This window comes from Salvelinus sp. IW2-2015, linkage group LG37 (assembly GCF_002910315.2).
Source record: "Salvelinus sp. IW2-2015 linkage group LG37, ASM291031v2, whole genome shotgun sequence".
Taxonomy (NCBI): domain Eukaryota; kingdom Metazoa; phylum Chordata; class Actinopteri; order Salmoniformes; family Salmonidae; genus Salvelinus; species Salvelinus sp. IW2-2015.
Genome location: NC_036876.1, coordinates 395,791 through 418,197, shown reverse-complemented (window position 1 = coordinate 418,197; position 22,407 = coordinate 395,791). Strand labels below are relative to the sequence as shown.

Here is a 22,407-nt window from a genome sequence, read left to right as displayed (position 1 = left end):
TGTGTGTGTGTGTGTGTGTGTGTGTGTGTCTCACCGTTAGGGTCACTGATCATCCCACAGCTGGTAGGTTTCACAGCCTCTGCCTCCACCTTGGGATCACACTCCTCCTCTCCTCCACCGTGGGTACAGCTGACAGGGACAGAGGGATGGAGGGATTAAAGAAAGGGATGAACGTCAAAGACGTCACTATCGAGGAGTGAAATTAAATCTCCATGGAGACCTGTAGTAGGTCACGTTTGATACAAAACAATGGAATCTTGGATGAATGTAAAAGTCTGGCTCTGGTATCCGAAGTCAGACTATAGTACTTCCTGAAAAATACAGGATAAATAAAACCATTCAATTCATGAATGTTAAAGAAACGGAAACAGGTGTGAGACTCACTCAGGGCGGTCGTCGGGGACCTGCCAGCTCTCGCCCAGTTCGTTGGTGTTGACGGCTGGTTTACCATCTGGCTTGATGTTGTCGTCACCAGGTTGGTCATTGAAGTTTCCTATTAGATAGACAATCACCAAATAATTACAGAATCCCTATCTAGTCAATTAGGATGTTTTGTATCATTATTTTCTCATCCCAAGGGCTTGTATGGTGTACTACTGCAGGTTTCCCTGTCTGTCAATCAGGTTTCCCTGTCTGTCAATATTGATTATCTGTTGATGAACCCTTCTTACCACAAAGTCCACAGAGCAGTCCGTTGTAGAAGGAGGGCAGAGTGACGTCAGCGTGGTGGTTACCATCGAACCTCACCCGCAGGCCAAAGGTCGTCTCCAACACAACAAACTTCCCGCTCAAGTAGACCTTCACCCCATTGGTCAGAGTCACGGGAGGGGTCACCAGGGTACCGTTGACCTGGGAGAGGGGCAGAGAGCAACCAGTTTGATTAAACGTCTTGACGCTAAAAACTGACGATACAGTGCAGCGTTGAATATTATTTTTGATATATTTTGGTTTTCTTTACCACCTTCCATCTTCTACACTGCGAAGCCTTTTTCTGACACTTTGGCAGCATAATCCATATATAAATAAATAATAATATAAATAAACTAAAATGTGGGAAATGTAACATTTGTGATGAAGTCAAACTGTAGCGCTAATCTACCCATAATCCTCCTCACCTGTATTTTGCGTCCCTTTCCCAAGATGATGGTCATCCCGTAGACCTTGACCATGACGGCTCGGACGTACGACACCTTCTTGTTGCTGCCTCGGTGCTCGTTCTGGGTGTCGACGGTGAAGTACGGCAAGCCGGCGGACTCATTGCACGGCTTGGTGAGAGTGTAGGAACAGGAACCCATGAAGTTATGCACCTTTTTATCGAAAGAGGTGTAGTGAGGGTCGCCCTGTACAGTGCAGATACCTGTTTCTGTGGGTGGAGGAAGGAGAGATGGAGGGTAAAGTTTAGTTATAGTTTATCGTATTGAATTCATTTATGGTTGTGATGTTGTTAAATTTGTTGTAATTGATGTGTGTTGTAATTGATGTGTGTTGTAATTAATGCGTGTTGTAATTCATGCGCGTTGTAATTCATGCCTGTTGTAATTCATGTGTGTTGTAACTAATGTGTGTTGTAATTCATGCGTGTTGTAATTAATGTGTGTTGTAATAGATGTGTGTTGTAATTCATGCGTGTTGTAACTAATGTGTGTTGTAATTGATGTGTGTTGTAATTGATGCGTGTTGTAATTGATGTGTGTTGTAATTGATGTGTGTTGTATTTCATATAGTGTTGTAATTCATATAGTGTTGTAATTGATATAACTGTATAGTACCCAGTGGGTAACATCCTAACTCCCCGTCCTGCAGGCCGCAGCTCTCTGCCGGGGTACAGGTGGTGTTGTGACACTGTAGCACCCCTCCACCCAGACACACACACTTCTCCTTACAGCCCTCCAGGTACCAGGCGTCCCCCACCTGAAACACACACATCCTGGTGAGTCTACAGTTCAGTAGTACTGTCTTCTATTTTCATTTAGATGATTTAACATGAGAGTACAATGCAACATAGTGACATTTCTACTTGCATTGGGGACTAATGGAGTCATTATGAAAGCTTGATGCTCAATACGAAACATAAAGCCAACGTAAGTACAGTATATATTCATTGTTTTATCCTTTATTTAACCAGAGGTCACATTGAGATTTGACATAATTAAACAGTATTAAACATTCACTAAGGTGAAACACAGGAGGGTTACTCACAGGATGGTAGTCTCCAGAGGAGTTGACACAGCCACAGTCTTTAACAGGAACACACTTGTCGTCACTGAGGATAAAGCCAAGGTCACACTCACACCCCTCCACACACACCTCGGAGCAGCCAGGGGGGCCGCTGACACCCAGACATGTCTCTGGACAGGAGCTCACACACATGGAGTAAGAACTGTTGGGAGGACAGGCCAGGGCTGTAGAGGTAGAGGAGGGAGAGCAGAAACAGGTCAGTACAGGAAGGTCTTCTGAATCATAAAGCACCTAACAGTTCCAAACATGATCAAGGAATGACTGTAATATTGGGATCGATTGACAAACATATTTGCACGGCAACTGTGGGACTTTGGCCTGTGTGCCAGCCTGAGAAATCAGATTCTGCTTCTCCTATGGAAAAGCTCYAGCAGACTCCGAAGGTAGTTTGACGGTGTGACCTGCCAAGTCATTTCCAATCAGTGCAGACGAAGGGGAGGAGACGAGGACAGGATCGTTTTTAAATAAGCACTAGTTTTTAACTTTTGCTGTTGAAAATAAATATTCCAAGTATAAATACAATAATGCACACACACTTAAATGGGTAATCTGCAGTTGCTACATACATCTTTTGATAAATTAATGATATTTACCCATTGATTCTTGAAGAATATAACTTATAAATAAATGCCTCATGAGCTTAGTCGTACCCCCATCAGAACCCCAAATATAAACGTGTTTTACGCCAATGTTTGTAAACAAAGAAAATGAAATAAACAACATTATATAGCCTCAAACCATGGTTAAAACTATCATTCAAGCCTTGTATCCATAGCTCTATCTAGAGACTTGAGAGTGATTACATTTCTCCAACCCCATCCTTCAGCTTTTTACCGAACCAGGCGCGGGGACGCCTCTTTGTTATTGTTTCAACTGCTGATTGCTGCTTTAAGGGTAAAACAAGATGTTTTGAGCAAAATAGTGTTGTTTTTTTAGACACGTCTGCAAACTTCTAGAGTTGGCCATTCAAGGAGTAGGTCTGCTGGGTCTACTGTGATGTCATCGGCCTCCCCCTTGTTTGAGGAACAATAGAGGAGCGTTGGAGAACAAAAGAGGAAAGCCCCCCCCCCCACTTGTGATGTCATGACTTACCTGGATCAGCTATTGAGATGTGCCTTTTATTAAGTAAATAAGGTGTCAAATGAGGTGAAAGGAGACTGGAGTGCATCTTTAAGCAACTGAGACAGAGCCTCAGAGTGCATTGGATCTCAGTGGTCTGTGTCTCTGTCTATGGTGTCTACAGTGTGAGACAGAAATCAGCAGAAGTCTGGCTCTCTCCAGGGGTGGATCTTGACTTCTGAACCTCCCTGACTCACTCCCATTCAAAACAAAAAATTGTTCTCGCTACTGTAGGAACACAACCCTGGTCTATGGTGTGACTAAATGTCTGTGACGTCTATATATGAGACTCACGGCAGAAATCTGGCTCCCTCCAGGGGTGGACCTTGATCCCTGCGCTCAGGCAGGCGTCAGTATACACCTGGAGCTGGTCACACAGCATCTGCTGTTGGCCCACGAAGCGACACATGTCATACACGCAGCTCTGGAAGAAAGGACTAGGGTCCACCAACGCTATGCACTCCCTGTTCGGGGCGGAGGGGATAAAATGCAGAGAAAGTAAGGGAATGAGTGAAATGTGTGACAAGACGGGGATTTGAGAAAGAAAGAAAGATAGAAAGAAATAAAGAAAAGAGAGTGAAGGAGAGGGAGAATAAGAGAGAAAAGTAAATACACCGAGTTATATGAGCTGCCCTCCAAAACGTTGTATATCCATTCAGAAATGTTGGTGAATTAGCTTTTATTGTTTTAAAGGAATTTTTTCACTATCTAATCATGGCATGGGGTTGTTCAATGACAGACATGAATTTGATTGAAATCTATCACTTGATGGTTTCATTTCAGAGACAAATAATCATGTTTTCTTGCAAAATACCATACATCCGCCTCACTCTGAGAGAAATAAGTAATAATGCAAGGTTTTACACAGCCAAATAACTACATTTTATATAAAGAGCTGTACAAATGATATATTTGTTACCACAATATTAAAAAAGAGTACAATAATTATAATTCAATATAGTAACATGAGATATGTATGTAGACCATTTACATTTGACATTTGAATCATTTAGCAGATGTTCCTATCCAGAGTGACTTACAGTAAGTGCCTTCATATTCAGATGGCTACGTGAGACAACCACATATCACAGTCAAATATACAGGATACGAGCATTACATTCCAGCTAAACAATGGATATGTAGCGTTTTGCAAAAAAACAMATTTTCATATACATCTAAAATCTATTAATAAAACATCTGAGGACAGTAATATTTTACACACACATGAAGGTACCCATAAGCAGTCATTTCTGATGATAGTGAAAGATTTGTGAAAATGTATGATTTCACATATATAGTCCAAAACTTGTAATTAAATTCATTAAATCTGCACTATTTTCAAATAAGCATTCCTTTCTGATGAAAAAATACAAATGTGAAAAGTTGGTGGATATAGCGTTTTGGACATAAACTCTTCTTATACAACCTTAAATCACTTTCTCTATACATACTATATTGGGTGAGTACTGAGTTAATATTCTGTATGAATGAATGTTCGTGTCAAATCGTCAGTTAATCCCTTATGGGATTAATTGACACATAAACAAACATTACAATAATTCAGAGTTGTTAGTGTTCTTGCTCACCTGAAGGGTCCTTTGGTGTCGGTTAATTTCCCACAGTTCTCAGGTTTGGAAACTTCTGCCTCCTGTGAGGGATCACAGTGTGGATCTGGGTTGGTGTCGGGTTTGCATCTGTGGAAACACAATTTTAATAAACAAAAAAAAAATGGAAAGACAATACCATTTTATAATATAATGCACAATACACTTATTACCCCTTAAAGTGTACACACAGTTCCAAAATGTTTGCATATTACAAGTGTACACTAAGTTCCCACACTATTGATATTACAAGTGTACACTAAGTTCCCACACTATTGATATTACAAGTGTACACTAAGTTCCCAAACTATTGCAAATTACAAGTGTACACTAAGTTCCCAAACTATTGATATTACAAGGGTACACTCAGTTCCCAAACTATTGATATTACAAGTGTACACTTAGTTCCCAAACTATTGATATACAAGGGTACACTCAGTTCCCAAACTATTGATATTTACAAGGGTACACTCAGTCCCAAACTATTGATATTACAAGCTGCTTACACTTCAGTGTTCCCAAACTATTGATATTACAAGTGTACACTCAGTTCCCAAACTATTGATATTACAAGTGTACACTAGTTCCCAAACTATTGATATTACAAGTGTACACTCAGTTCCCAAACTATTGATATTACAAGTGTACACTCAGTTCCCAAACTATTGATATTACAAGTGTACACTCGTTCCCAAACTATTGATATTACAAGGTACACTCAGTTCCCAAACTATTGATATTACAAGTGTACACTCAGTGTCCCCAAACTATTGATATTACAAGTGTACACTCAGGTCTCAAACTATTGATATTACAAGTGTACCACTCAGTTCCCAAACTATTGATATTACAAGTGTACACTCAGTTCCCAAACTATTGATATTACAAGTGTACACTCAGTTCCCAAACTATTTCAGTTCCCAAACTATTGCAAGTGTACACTCAGTCTCAAGTGTGTACTTAAGTTCTACTACATACATTAAGGGGCAGAAATATTCCCGACTTCATCAGTCAATATTCCCAAAGAAAGTTCCCTCATAATTCCCACTCACGTGACATCCTCATCTTCCTCGGTCTTCCAGCTGTTTCCAAAGTCCTTGGAGCTGGTGACCTGGGATCCATCCGGCTTGGTGAAGTCGTTGTTAGGGTTACCGTCGTAGTCGCCGCACAGACCACACATCTGGTCAGAGTAGGAGCTGTATTGACCAAGACACACGACACAGTAGATTATATACACAGCACAGTGGATTAGTTCAAAGGTCAAGATACAAAGACATAAAACCAGTGGATTACTAAAGAGATCATACTACAAAGATCATAATACCAAGATACACAACAACCAGCAGATTACTACAAAGATCATAATAGTTATTAGAACAGAAATGGTTCTAAATTCTATATGAATAATATCAAATCATAAGTCATGATGATAAATCATTTGCAATAGTATTGATACATTTATCACATAGATATGGCACAAAAGTAGTACACTATAAAGGGAATAGGGCGTAATTTGGTTGAGATCGGCCTTGTGGAAAAAGGAAGATACTAGATTCTAATTCCTGTGTCCACTTCTTGTGTCTGTGCGTACCTGGGCACTGAGATCTGGGCGTAGTGGTTTCCGTCCCAGCGCACCTTGAGGCCGAACGGAGTCTGCAGCGTGACGTACTGACCCGCCAGCGATAGAGAGATGAGCAGAGAGGGGGAGTGAGGGAGGGATACTCGCTTTCCATTCACCTGTCGAGAGAGAGAGAGAGAGAGAGAGTTAGCTACACAGACAGAGGATTTTGATGTTTGAGATCTGTTAAGACAGACATAATTCTAGGAAAGAAAAAAAAGTAGAGGTGAAGATGAGGKTTTACTGAAAGACAGATTTAAAGGGTTACTGGTAAAAGAGATGACGATGATGATGATGATGATGATGACAGAGGGAGGGAGGGAGGGAATAGATAAAAAGAGACAATGAAAGAGAGAGAAAGAGAGATAAAAGGTGTATTACGAAGGGGAAAAGGCTTTGGGTGAATCATCATGGTGTAATATCGCTGATCCTTAGCTTAAGGGAGAGATGGAGAACAAGAAAGAGATAACAGAGTGATACCACCACATCTGTGACGTGGAAAGTGAATGACATAAACATGTATGTGAAAGTGTTATTACAGTTAATAACATAGAATTATGACACTTACACAGTTACTACATGTATAGAATTACATGTTAATTCTATGCTGTGTAAGTGTCATAATTCTATGTTATTAACTGTTTAATAACATGTATTTATTCTGGGGAGTTTTTCCTAGTCAGTGCTTCTGCTTTAACGTGCTATTTGGGTTTAGGCTGGGTTAAATACTTTGGGACAACTGCTGATGCATAAAGAGCTGTATAAATACATTGGGTTGACTGATTGATTGACTGATTGATTAATGGATGAATTGATTCATTCATGGATGGATGGATGTATTAACATGTACCAGAGTCTTCCTGCTCTTCATTAGTGTGACAGTGATTCCATCGACAGTGACGTAGAGCTTTTTCAGGTAGGACACTCCAGCCAGACCACGCTCCTCGTTCTTACCCTCCACAGAGAACCACGGACCTAGAACACATACAGCAGAACACAAGTAGAACCACAGGGCTTAGAACACAGCCGGACCTAGAGTTAGAACTACAGAACCAAGAACCCAGAGTTAGAACTACATAACCCAGAGCCCAGAGTTAGAACTACAGAACCTAGAACTCAGAGTTAGAACTACAGAACCCAGAGCCCAGAGTTAGAACTACAGAAGCTAGAACCCAGAGTTAGAACTACAGTACAGAACCCAGAGTAGAAATACATAACCTAGAACCCAGAGCCCAGAGTTAGAACTACACAACCCAGAGCGCAGAGTTAGAGCTACAGAACCCAGAGCCCAGAGTTAGAACTACAGAACCTAGAACTCAGAGTTAGATTTACACAACCCAGAGTTAGTACTACAGAACCAAGGGCCCAAAGTTAGAACTACAGAACCTAGAACCCAGAGTTAGAACTACATAACCTAGAAACCAGGGTTAGAACTACAGAACCTAGAACCCAGAGTTAGAACTACATAACCTAGAAACCAGGGTTAGAACTACAGAACCCAGAACCCAGAGTTAGAACTGTTACCTGTGTTGTTCTTGCAGGTCCTGGCCAGGGTGTAGGTGCAGGTCCCCATGAAGCTGTAGAACCTATCATCAAATGTATTGTAGTGTGGGTCTCCAGAGATCACACAGTCCTGGGAACCTGGGGTAGAGGGGACAGAGGGAGGTATCATGGACTATAAGCAGGAGAGAGAATAACAGTAGCCTGTATTAAAGATGACAGATATTCCAGTCCTGAGAGCCTGGAGAACAGATATGAGATATGATACGTTATAATAGAAGGAGAACAAAAAGAAGTACAGTAAGTATACAAGCCGATGATCTTGTCATGGCCTGATGCAAAGCAACCAAGATAATAACTTATGTTCCTCCAGAAACCAAGAGAATAACTTTAGTACAGGCCCTATGTTCCTCCAGTAATCAAGAGGTTAACTTTAGCACAGGTAGGACACTCCTCCAGGAACCAAGAGGTTAACTTTAGTACAGGCCATGTGTTCCTCCAGCAACCAAGATAATAACTTTAGTACAGGACCTGTGTCTCTCCTGGAACCAAGATAATAACTTTAGTACAGKACCTGTGTCTCTCCTGGAACCAAGATAATAACTTTAGTACAGGCCCTATGTTCCTCCAGGAACAAAGAGGATTAAGAAAGTAACTATACAAGCACATCATAAACATATTTCTTTTGAAGTATATTGTTTATGTCAGGGGACTTACTTGTAGGGTAGCAGTCCAGCTCTCCTCCCTGGACCTTACACTCGTGCATTGGAGGGCAATCAGAAGGATTGCAGGTGACGAAGGGAGCGTTACAATAACATTTCAGCTTACAGTCCTCCACGTACCACTCCTCACCAGGCTGGAGGGAGGGAGGGAAGGAGGAGAGATGGATGGAGAGACAATAGTTAATTAGTGGTTGGTTGCTGGTTGGTTACATACACGTCACACACACACACAAAGTCCATCACCCGACACACAACACACTCACCTCGTAGTACTGTCCGTTGGTGTCTTTGCAGCCACAGGAGTTCTCTTTGACACACTTCCCGGCGCTGAGGACGTAACCAGGGGGTCACACCACACAGCCCTCTGAACAGGGAGCATCACACCCCTGTGGAGGGTCTGGAGGCACAGGGTGGCTGGCAGGGGGCGGCACAGGGCACGTACTGACTGTTGGGGGGGCATGTCAGAGCTGGAGAGAAGGAGGGAAGAGGAGAACATTAGGAGATAGGTCTACTTTAAAAACATGACTGTCTCTTAATAATGACTTTGTTGATTATACGGAACAGTACTGTTAGAGTGTATTGTTTGGTCTTTGATGTGCTAATAACAGCAGGGTCTTTGGTGAGTGAATGAATAATTATTATTATATGAATCACGACATTTTCCATCTTCATCATCAATATCCGTCTCTTGCTTGTTATTATCATGTATAACATGTATCTGTACCAGGGTGGGTGTCCATTCCATTTAAAATTCCAGTCAATTCAGGAAGAACTTTGAAATACCAATTCCAATTCTCTTTAATGCTTTTCAGTGAGAGACACTTGGAATGAGAATTTGGTTAACTTTCTGAAATGACTGATTGAAATGGAATTGACCCCAACATTGATCTGTACTCACCGGCAGAAGGTGCTGTTCCTCCAGGTTCCGATGGTGACTCCTCGGTCCTGACAGTCGTTGACATACGACTCGATGGACTCACACAGGATGGGTTGAGCACCATCCAGCTCGCACAGGTCAAACAGACAGTCCTTGAAGAAACTCTGAAATAGACACACATAAACATACGCGTGTCTTCGACTTGCACACACAGCTTGGAGCTTTGGTTACTTAAGTGACAAAGGTGTTTGAATTGAATTGAATGAAGCGTATTTAAACATTTCTGCACTAAATATGTCTATATATTTACAAAATGTTTTTCTTGGGTGTGAGATTTCAGACATTAAACAAACTTTTGTTTAATCTTAAAAAACGAAATATGATATTACTCTATATACCGTACATTACAGTAATATCACACATTAGGTAAGACACTATATACCACACATTACGGTAGTTACTCACATTGGGGTTGACCTTGGGGTGACAGACAGCGAACGGTCCGTTCTTGTCCAGTAGCATGCCGCAGTAGCCAGAGCTCTCATACCTGTCCAGTTCATCATCAGTACAGCCTGGGATGGTGGTGTTGGGCTTCTTGTTACAACTGGAGTCAGAGACAGGGTGAATCAGTCGATTGTGTGGTCGGTTTGCTCTGTAAAAATCAAACACCTGGCTGAAGTGCCTTTGGTCCCCGACAATGTATACTCATAATTGACCATTACCGTCTACCCACTATTTTCAATCACATGAATATACAGACATAAATAAAAACTGTATCTCATAACTGTGTAGTGTCACCATGTTGTGGTGTGTGTCGTGTGTGTTGTGTGTGTACGCATTGAGACTACCTCGATAACAGTCCAACAACTAGTGTGTGTCGTCGTGTGTACAAGTAATAACTGTTTGCCAAAAACAAAAACCTATTGTAGGATGTGTGCAAAAAACTGCATGTGCGAGGTGCGCCACACAAATAGACATTTCGATCCTTATACGCAACGAACCACCGACAAGACCCTGTGCGACCACCCCGAGCACCTTGACCAACTTTAAGATGTGCGTGTATCGCGTCGTGCGATGCGACGTGAGCGTGTGCTAGTGACTACGCACGCGTGTGCAGAAGAACTCAATTTGTGCGTGGTGTGTGTTGTTGTAACTGGTGGCATGACTCACTTGGGATCTGTGACCAGCTGTGTCCAAAGTCATTGGGGTTGGTGGTCAGAGAACCATCGGGTTTCCTGGAATCATCGTTGGAGTTTCCGTTGTAGTTCTCCACACAGTCCACACAGCTTGTCCTTATAGCAAATACAAGGAGCAAATAGCCGATGAGTAAAGCATTTTTTCTAGAATTTTAATGACAACATTATAAAATAAAAATATGACAATGTGAGAACTTTCTATTTGTTTTTAAATGTTTTATGTTGTGTTTATATGGGCATTTTTATGGTACATCATGTCGGGGTCACCAAAACTGTAGGAGAGAAACCAAGGTGCATAGACCCATTTTTGGTCTCTTCTCTGTCTCTCTCTCTCTCGTCTTTTCTCTCTCTCTCTCTCTCCCTCTCTCCCTCTCTCTCTCTCTCTCTCTCTCTCTCTCTCTCTCTCTCTCTCTCTCTCTCTCTCTCTCTCTCTCTCTCTCTCTCTCTCTCTCTCTCTCTCTCTCTCTCTCTCTCTCTCGTCTCTCTCTCTCTCTGTAGTGTGTGGTGTGGTGTGTGTGTGTGTGTGTGTTGTGTGTGTGTGTGGTGTGTGTGTGTGTGTTCACTTCAGTGTGTGTATGAAGCAGTTTTTGACTCACTCCTTGATGACCTTGATGTCCATGTAGTGGTTTCCGTCATATCGTACGGTCACACCAAAGTCCATGGCTACAGTGTAGTGTTTACCAGACTTCAAAACAGACACGCCTGTAGCTGGGGTCAGTGGGATGTTCACATTGATACCATTCAACTAGGAGGAGAAGAGACACACACATGTTAGTGAGGTACACTTCATTTTAATGTTTTTTAGCTTCCTCTTTATGAGCTTTTCTGTGTCTGTGTTTTGTATGAATTATATGCATTTCATGCTGCTCAGGAATGTCCCTTCGGTGACAATAAAGATTTGTTGAATACAATGACAAAACTGATCTTGACTGGTTATGTTACTGTATATTGAATGTGTACATGTAGCGGCTCTGCATTTTATCATATTCTTTCCATTGTTACGTTTTTAAACATTTTCAAACGTCTTCCTCATCTCTTTTTCTCTCTCCCCACCCTATCCCTCCACCAATCCCTCTCTCTCTCACCTGCACGGTGCCTCCCTTCAAGATGGAGATCTTCACCCCACGCACGTACACATGCACAGCCTTCAGGTAGGAGATGGTTGGTTTGTTGAAGCGGTTCTCGTTGTCAGCATGCACCTCGTAGTGAGGCACTGACGTTGGTTTACAGGGCTCTGACATCAGGTAGCTGCAGTTCCCCATGAAGTTGTACTTCTTCTTGTCGAAGGTGGTGTAGTGAGGGTCACCAGATGCGATACAGGTAGAGTGTCTGGTGGAATAAGGATTATAAAGTTGGAGATTAAATTAGTAATTGGCTGTGGGAAATAATACTGACTCAGTGTTCACATAGTTGGGTTATTTTTTTTCACCAAATAATGCCTGACAAAATGTAAATAGTGTTTTCCAAGCCGCACATAATACATGTATACTGAAATAAGGCTGTCTGTTTGCATAGCTAGGAATCAAACTCTAGGAACGATCCACTTTACTGTAGGTTGGATGTTCCCATGGGTTCACGATGGAACTCCTTACCAATATAATTGATTTGAAAAACCTTTCATCTTTATATAAGTGATGATAACTGAGCTAATACAAGTACTAGTATACAAGTTATAATAACTGAGCTAATACAAGTTATGATAAACTCAGCTAATACAAGGTATGACAACTGAGCTAATACAATAACTGAGCTAATACAAGATATGCTATCTGATGAAAGAGAAGTTAAGATATCTCAGCTAATATAAATTGTGATAACTTAGCAAACACATTTAATGACAACTGAGCCAATACAAGTAAAGATAACGGAGCTAATAAATGTATGATAAATTAGCTAATACAAGTTATGATAACTGAGCTAAGACACGTTTATAAAATTAGCTAATACAAGTTATGATAACTGAGCAATACAAGTTATGATAACTGGGGCTGCAGATAGCCTAGTGGTTAGATCGTTGGGCCAGTAACCAAAAGGTTGCTAGATTGAATCCCCGAGCTGACAAGGTAAAAGTCTGTCATTCTTTCCCTGAACAAGGCAGTTAACCCGACGTCATTGTAAATAAAAAGTGTGTTCTTAAAAACCTCTTAAGTATTGACCCCTTTTTTTCAATTTTCGCTTAAAATGACATACCTCAAATCTAACTGCCTGTGTAGCTCAGGCACTAAAGCAAGGATATTCATATTCTTGGTACCATTTGAAAGGAAATACTTTGAAGTTTATGGAAATGTGAAAGGAATGTAGGAGAAGATAGCACATTAGATCAGGTAAAAGATAATACAAAGACAAAACCAACCGTTTTTTTTGTATTTTTTTGTACCATCTGTTTGAAATGCAAGAGAAAGGCCATCATGTATTATTCCAGCCCAGCTGCAATTTAGATTTTGGCCACTAGGTGGCAGCAGTGTATGTGCAACATTTCAGACTGATCCAATGAACCATTGCATTTCTGTTCAATTTTTTGGTCAAGACTGCCCAAATGTGCCTATTTGTTATTTAATAACTTTTCATGTTCAAAACTGTGCACTCTCCTCAAACAATAGCATGGTATTCTTTCACTGTAATAGCTACTGTAAATTGGACAGTGCAGTTAGATTAACAAGAATTTAAGCTTTTGCCAATGTCAGCTATGTCTATGTCCTGGGAAATGTTCTTGCTACTTACAACCTCATGCTTATCGCATTAGCCTACGTTTGCTTGGTGGGGACCCACCAACCCTGAAGAAGTTTTAACTGACTTGCCTAGTTAAATAAAGATTTTTTAAAACTCAGCTAATTCAAGTTTATAACTTAGACTATTACAAGTTGTGATAACTGAGCTAATTCAAGTTTGATAACTGACTAATACAAGTTCTGATAACTTTGCTAATACAATGTATTATAACTCAGCTAACATGTACCTTTAGGATAGCAGGCTCCGTTGCGACACTCCTCCTGGGGAGAGCAGGAGTTGTCCACACAGTCCAGATGTAGTTTCCAGCACAACGACACAGCTGGAGCAGCCGTCACCAAGATGATCTCTCCTGGCTAAAAGGACAGAGACAGGGAGAGAGGAATTATTAACATGTTGTTTGCCAATTATTATTTTTTTGTGCTGTTTATTTGTGCATTCTGTGAACGTATGCGTGTGTTCCTTGAGTTGTTGGTCATTTTTAAAGTATATTTGTGATGTGCTGAGAGAGTACTATCAATTTCCACAGGAGTGGAACATTCTGGACAGTAAAAAAGTACCGTATCGTATGATATCGTATCATATTGTGTATCACATCGTATATCGTGTATCATATATCGTATGGTATGCCGTATGGTATATCATACACAATATTGTATATCACATTATATTGTGTCATATTCTATCACAAAGTACATTCTTAACCACAGACTAACAATCCCAGATGGTCTCGTACCTCATAGTAGTCACCTCCCTCCAGACAGCCACATGTTTCTATGGGGACACAGCGTCTGCCTTTGAACACAAAGCCTGGCTTACAGAAACACGCACTGATACAGGAGCCAGTGCAGTTYGTGGAGGGTTCCTTACAGCTGGGGATGCAGGCTGGGCCACACTCTATGTACTCAGCATTGGGAGGGCACGTCACTATTGGGGGAGAGAGGGAGAGGACGGGGGAATAAAGGGGTGTATGGGGTGGGGTTGGAGGGAATCAAAGGTTAACAACAGAGCTAATTTGTGATGGTTTCTGATTCTGACCATGAGAATGATACAGGTGTTTGGCTGTTAATCTCACCTGGTGGTTTTGTGGTTGGTGGTTTTGGTGTAGAAGGCTTGGGGGTTGAGGGTTTGGGAGTAGTTGTTGATGGTGCTGATGTTGTTGGTCCCGGTGTTGGAGGTGTTGGTGTAGTTGGTGGAGGAGCTGAAAAAAACAATGAAAACATTTGAGACGCAAGATAACACTTTTAGAAGATCAATTAAACTCCAGAGGCTAACAGTTTTCAATGATCAGAAGACATGATTGTCTATATTTACACAAGATATTGATCATCTCAGATCATAGATTATTCATTACCTGTGCAGGCTGTGATGCACACAGCGTCTATAGCGATGTCTGTCTCAGGGGTCTCACCGTAGAAGCCAARGATCACAAACTGAAACACAAACACCCTCCATCAAATCAACATTCAAACAAAAGGAAAACAGGTATGGTTTACCAGATAAATACACATTTGTGCTTCGATAAAGAAGGGTTGAATATGAGAGCACAAGGCTATTTTTTTTGTTTATATCAAATTCGTAACACATCACTTTTCAGCCTGTTTACCTGCATGTTATCTGAGCCAAGGTAGCGTATCTCTGCAGGCTTCCAACCCTGGCCCTGGTTCCCTGTCAAGGAGAAAATGGGGGAACCAAGGCTTCCTCCTGGAGGGGGAGAGCGAGAGAGAGATATAGAGAGAGTAGAGGCAGAGAATGGGTAATCAAAGGTAAGTGGAGCTGCAAGATATTGGTTATCTTACCACCGGTCACATCTATCTTATAGGTAAGTGGAGCTGCAAGACATCAGTTATCTTACCGCTGGTCACTGCGTGGACATTGAGCTTCATGGTGGTGGCAGTGCCGTACATGTAGTAATGGAAGGTGAGGTCCAGACAGCCAGAGGAGGAGGTGGTGGATGGGCTCCACAGCTCTACTTTCTCTCCAGCGACACGAGACAACGAGTCCATCAGCAGATATTGGCCGACTACGGAGAGAAGAGACCACATGAAAACAAGACAATATGAGAAAGTACGAGTGACCTTTAATATGAGCTGTTGGGTGTCACAATTTATTTTCTCCCAGTAAATAAAATATGATTTAGACAGCACGGTGTTCAAATGAAGACCTACAGCCTGGTTTGGAGAAGTCATCGTCAGGACCAGATCCGTCTGTGTCAGTTTGACCAAGCCACTGCTCCCAACCAAACAAGTCAGGATTTGATGGTTTACGTGCCTCCCAGCTGCACAGATCATCAGTGGTGTCGAAGTCACAACCAGTCAGACAGGCTMTGGAAATACATGGGATTGATCAGTACAGGTGTATGATATAGTCAAACTGAAAGGGAAAAAGAAAGGGGATAGAGAGGAAGAGAGGATCGAGAGAGAGAGAGAGAAGAGAGGGGTGGGGGGTGGGGGGGGGTATGAGAATGAGAGTAAAGTACTACATACCCTGGACAAGCTCCCTCACTAATGAACAATGTTATCCAGGGCTGAGTCACAAGAAGCAGACAATCACCGCTGCGCCTCAAACACAATCTGTAGACAGAGATAAACACATATAATATGGAGAATGTGTAGTCCACCCAAGTCACTGTCATTGACCAATAATTGTCCAATTATATGCCAGGTAGAGCAGACAAAACGCTAAGCAAAGGCCATAACATTTTAAAACAACACTTTGAAGAGGCCCATCCTGGTGTCTACATGTCCCTTGTCTGTCTGTTTTCTCTCTCTCACATTCCCTGAGCTTGTGATTTTTTTACAACTCCAGCTGTCTCGTTAAAGACTTTGCTGGGGAGGACAAGAGAGATGAAAAAGTGCTGTAAAGAAATGCCAATGACTGTTAAAACGGACACAGACACAAAGAGAGATGAAAAGTCCTGCTAAAGAAATGGCCAGAGGACTGTAAAACGGACACAGACACAAGAGAGATGAAAAGTGCTGTAAAAATGCCAGACGACTGTAAACGGACACAGGCACTTGTGACCCGACTGCATCACTCTTTTACTGAAACCAGACACATACAGTACTCAAACAATGTGAGTGTCTATCCTGATCTAATTCAAACACACACACACACCACACACACCACACACACACACACACTCACATTTAGGTCGGTTGTCCTGCTGGTTTGGCCACAGTGACAGCAGCTCCAAGCCAAGAGGGGCTCTGGATCCAGTCTTCTCCCGACTTTGTCTCCGAGGTTGGCCTCTTGGCCAGCACGTTGCAGGTGGTTCTGGTTGTCTGACCGTACATGTAGTAGTGGAACTGGACGACAAATCTGGGTGGAGTGCGTGGAAGAGAGGGCCGGGGATGAGAAGACGAGCTTTCTGCCCGTTGGCCACATTGTCACACTCATGGGTAGATGTATAGAAACCATCGGAGAAATAAAAGAAGAGAGAGAGAGAGAGAGCTGAGAGAGAGGGGTAGAGAGAGAGAGGAGAGAGAGAGAGAGAGAGAGAGGAGAGAAGAGAAGAGGACGGCAGGAGAGAGAGAGAGAGAGAGAGAGAGGAGAGACGGGGAGAGTGAGTGAGTGTAGATGGTGTAGTGTAGTGAGTGAGTGAGTGAGTGAGTGAGTGAGTGAGTGAGTGAGTGAGTGAGTGAGGTGAGTGAGTGACGTGGAGGAGAGAGGAGAGAGAGAGAGAGAGAGAGAGAGAAGAGAGAGAGAGAGAGAGAGAGAGAGAAGAGAAGAGACGAGGAGGAGAGAGAGAGAGAAGAGAGAGAGAGAGAGCGAGAGAGAGAGAGAGACGAGAGAGTGAGAGAGAGAGAGAGAGAGAGAGAGAGAGAGAAGAGAGAGAGAGAGAGAGAGAGAGAGAGAGAAAGAGAGAGAGAGAGTTGATGATGTAGATGGCGGTGTGGAGATAACAAAGAACGCATTGAAAGCACATCTTTTCTGTGATGTAGGAGTCAATCTTCTAATTTGGATATGACTGTGGATTTATCGAGGTGCAAAGATACTGCTATTAAAACTCCAGATCCCTCATGGTAGGAGTTGTCTAAAGCAGAAAGAAGACTGGCCCGCCAAAGCCCACCACAACCTATTTACCTACATGGGTAAGAAAACATTCACTAACACCATCCTCTCATCTAGGTGATCTATATATATTACTATAATATATACTATATATATATATACAGTGGGAGAGACAAGTATTGATACATCTGCCCGATTTTGCAGGTTTCCTCATCTTACATAAGCATGTAGAGGTTCTGTCATTTTTTATCATAGGTACACTTTCAACGTGGGAGACGGAATCTAAAACAAAAATCCAGAAAATCACATTGTATGATTTTTTAAGTAATTACATTTTGGCATTATTGCATGACATAAGTATTTGATCACCTACAATCAGTAAGAATTCCGGCTCTCACAGACCTGTTAGTTTTTTCTTTAAGAAGCCCTCCTGTTCCTCGCACTTCACTTTACCTGTATTAACTGCGACCTGTTTGAACTCGTTACCTGTATAAAAGACACCTGCTCCACACACCTCAATCAAACAGACCTCCAACGCCTACTCCCACAAATGGCCAAGACAGAGAGCTGTCGTAAGCGACATCAGGATAAATTGTAGACCGTACAAGGCTGGGATCGGCTACAGCGGACAATAGCCAAGCAGCTTGGTGAGAAAGAGCAACAACACGGTTGGCACAACTATTAGAAAATCGGAAAGAAGTTCAAGATGACGGTCAATACCACTCGGTCTGGGGCTCCACGATGCAAGAATCTGCCCAACACCTCGTGCGGGCATCAATTGACCAGCTGAGGAATATGAGGGATCAGCGCCAGAACTACACGGACGAGGACCTGGTCAATGACCTGAAAATTGAAGAGAGCCTGGGACCCACAGTCTCAAAGAAAACCATTACAGTACACCACTACGCCGTCATGGATGAAATCCTGCAGCGCACGCAAGGTCCCCCTGCTCAAGCCAGCGCATGTCCAGTGGCGGCTCTGAAGTTTGCCAAATGACCATCTGGATGATCCCAGAGGAGGAATGGGAGAAGGTCATGGGTCTGATGAGACAAAAATAGAGCTTTTTGCTCTAAACTCGCACTCGCCGTGTTTTGGAGGATATAGCAAGGCATGAGTACAACCCCAGAACACCATCCCACACGCATGAAGCAATGCTGAGGTGGAAACATCATTCTTTGGGGATGCTTTGTCTGCAAGGGGACAGGACGACTGCACCGTATTGAGGGGAGGATGGATGGGGCCCATTGTACTCGCGAGATCTTGACCAACAACCTCCCTTTCCCTCAGTAAGAGCATTGAACGATTGGGTCGTGGCTGGGGTTCTTCCAGCCAGTGACAACGACGCCGAAACCACACAGCCAGGGCAACTAAGGAGTGGCTCCGTAAGAAGCATCTAAGGTCCTGGAGTGGCCTAGCCAGTCTCCAGACCTAAACCCAATTAGAAAATCTTTGGAGGGAGCCGAAAGTCCGCTATTGCGCCAGCGACAGCCCCCGAAACCTGAAGGATCTGGAGAAGGTCTGTATGGAGGAGTGGGCCAAAATCCCTGCTGCAGTGTGTGCAAACCTGGTCAAGAACTACAGGAAACGTATGATCTCTGTAATTGCAAACTAAGGTTTCTGTACCAAAATATTAACGTTCTGCTTTTCTGATGTATCAAATACTTATGTCATGCAATAAAATGCAAATGAATTTACTTAAAATCATACAATGTGATTTTCTGGATTTTTGTTTTTAGATTCCTTCTCTCACAGTTGAAGTGTAACTATGATAAACATAATTACAGACCTCTACATGCTTTGTAAGAAAAACCTGGCAAAAATTGTCAGTGTACTCAAATACTTGTTCTCCCCACTGTAATATATATATATATATATATACTATATATATACACACAGGTGGATGTCCCTAAGAGGACAGGCTACTCACCTGCCGTCAGGGTAATCCCCGGGGGGCCTGTTCCTGGTGTAGGGTGGGGCCTCGTGTCTTGTCCAATCACTGTTTTCGTTGCCGTCCTGCTGGAGCTGACCAATAGGGTGCACTTTCCTGGTTAAAGTCAAGGAGGTCAGAATGGCTGCAGGAAAAGATGTGTGGAGAGAGAGAGGGATGAAGAGAGAGCGATGGAGAGAGGGATGGGAGAGAGAGGGATGGAGAGAGAGATGGAGAGAGAGGGATGGAGATCGAGAGATGAAGAGAGGGATGGAGAGAGGGATGGAGAGAGATGGAGAGATAGAGATGGAGAGAGGGATGAGACAGTGGAGAAGATGGATGGAGAGAGGGATGGAGAGAGATGGAGAGAGAGGGATGGAGAGAGAGGGATGGAGGAGGGATGAGAGGAGGGATGGAGAGAGGGATGAGAGAGAGATGGACGAGAGAGGGATGAGAGAGAGAGGGATGGAAGAGAGGATGGAAGAGGGATGGAGAGAGGGGTGGAGAGAGAGGGATGGAGAAGAGGGATGGAGAGAGGGATGAGAGAGAGATGGAGAGAGAGGAATGGAGAGAGATGAGAGATAGGGATGGAGAGAGGATGGAGACAGATGGAGAGAGAGGATGGAGAGAGGATGGAGAGAGATGGAGAGATAGGGATGAGAAGGGATGGAGGACAGATCGAGGAGAGAGGGATGGAGAGAGATGGAGAGGAGGGATGGAAGAAGGGGTGGAGAGAAGGGATGAGAAGGGATGGGAGAGGGATGAGAGAGAGATGGAGAGAGAGGGATGAGAGAGGGGGTGGAGAGATGATGAGAGAGGGATGGGAGAGAGGAGATGGAGAGAGAGGGATGAGAGAGGATGGGATGGAGAGAGGGATGAGCAGAAGAGATGAGGGAGAGAGAGGGATGAGAGAGAGGATGGAGAGAGGGATGAGAGAGAGGGATGGGGAGAGAGGGATATGGAGAGAGGGATGGAGAGAGGGATATGGAGAGAGGGATGGAGAGAGAGATTGTGAGTGAGTGAGGCCCTGAATGTTCTATTCTCAAAAGAACTCAGATCTCTGATGCTGTTGAACATTAAATAACAACAAATGCTTGAATGCACTGAATGTATAGAATGTATGTCACTTCAAATCAAATCAAACTTTATTTGTCACATGCGCAGAATACAATAAGTGTAGACTTTACCGTGAAATGCTTACTTACAAGCCTCTAACCACAGTGCAGTTCAAGAAGAAGAAAAAATTGACCAAGTAGGCTAAAATAAAAAGTAATAATAAAAAGTAACACAATAAGAACAACAATAACGAGGCTATATACAGGGGACACGGGTAACAAACAAACAGCGAGTAGCAGCAGTGTACAAAAGGGGGGGGGGTCAATGTAAATTGTCCGGTAGCGATTTTATGAATTGTTCAGCAGTCTTATGGCTTGAGGGTAGAAGCTGTGGAGGAGCCTTTTGGTCCTAGACTAGGGGCTCCGGTACCACTTGTGTGCGGTAGCAGTGGAAACAGTCTATAACTTGGYTGACTGGAGTCTCTGACAATTTTATGGGCTTTCCTCTGACACCGCCTATTATATAGGTTCTGGATGGCAGGAAGCTTGCCCCCAGTGATGTACTGGGCCGTTCGCACTACCCTCTGTAGTGCCTTACGATCAGATGTAGAGCAGTTGCCATACCAGGTGGTGATGCAACCGGTCAGGATGCTCTCGGTGGTGCAGTTGTAGAACCTTTTGTGGACCTGGGGACCCATGCCAAATCTTTTCTGTCTCCTGAAGGGGAAAAGGTTTTGTTGTGCCCACTTCACGACTGTCTTGGTATGTTTGGACCATGATAGTTTGTTGGTGATGTGGACACCAAGGAACTTGAAACTTTCGACCCGCTCCACTACAGCSCTGTCGATGTTAACGGGGGCCTGTTCGGCCAACCTTTTCCTATAGTCCACGATCAGCTCCTTAGTCTTGCTCACATCGAGGGAGAGGTTGTTGTCCTGGCACCACACTGCCAGTAATCTGACCTCCTCCCTATAGGCCATCTCATCGTTGTCGGTGATCAGGCCTACCACTGTTGTGTTGTCAGCAAACTTACTGATGGTGTTGGAGTCGTGTTTGGCCACSCAYTCATGGGTGAACAMGGAYTACAGGAGGTGACTAAGTACACACCCCCGAGGGGCCCCAGTGTTAAGGATCAGCGTGGTAGACGTGTTGTTGCCTACTCTTACCACCTGGGGGKAGCCTGTCAGGAAGTCCAGGATCCAGTTGCAGAGGGAGGTGTTTACTCCCAGAGTCCTTAGCTTAGGGATGAGCTTCGTGGGCACTATGGTGTTGAKCGATGAGCTGTCAATGAACAGCATTCTCACATAGGTGTTCCTTTTGTCCAGGTGGGAAAGGGCAGTGTGGAGTGCGATTAAGATTGSGTCATCTGTGGATCTGTTGGGGAGGTATGCAAATTGGAGTGGGTCTAGGGTGTCAGGGAGGATGCTGTTGATGTGAGCCATGACCAGCCTTTCAAAGCACTACATGGCTACCGACATGAGTGCTACGGGGCGGTAATCATTTAGGCAGGTTACCTTCGCTTCCTTGGACACAGGGACTATGGAGGTCTGCTTGAAACATGTAGATATTACAGATTCGGCCAGGAAGAGGTTGAAAATGTCAGTGAAGATACTTGACAGTTGGCCCGCGCATGCTTTGAGTACATGTCCTGGTAATCCATCTGGCCCAGTGGCTTTGTGAATGTTGACCTGTTTAAAGGTTTTGTTCACATCGGCTACCGAGAGCGTTATCACACAGTCATCCACAACAGCTGGTGCTCTCGTGCATGCTTCAGTGTTATTTGCCTCGAAGGGCATTTAGCTCGTCTGGT

At 43.4% G+C, this 22,407-nt stretch overlaps 1 pseudogene; it reads right to left on the bottom strand.

Moving 5' to 3' along the window:
- LOC111960119 (zonadhesin-like) overlaps nucleotides 1-21,895 on the bottom strand; it is a 40,017-nt pseudogene extending 18,122 nt beyond the window's left edge.
- Between the last annotated feature and the right edge of the window lie 512 nt (nucleotides 21,896-22,407).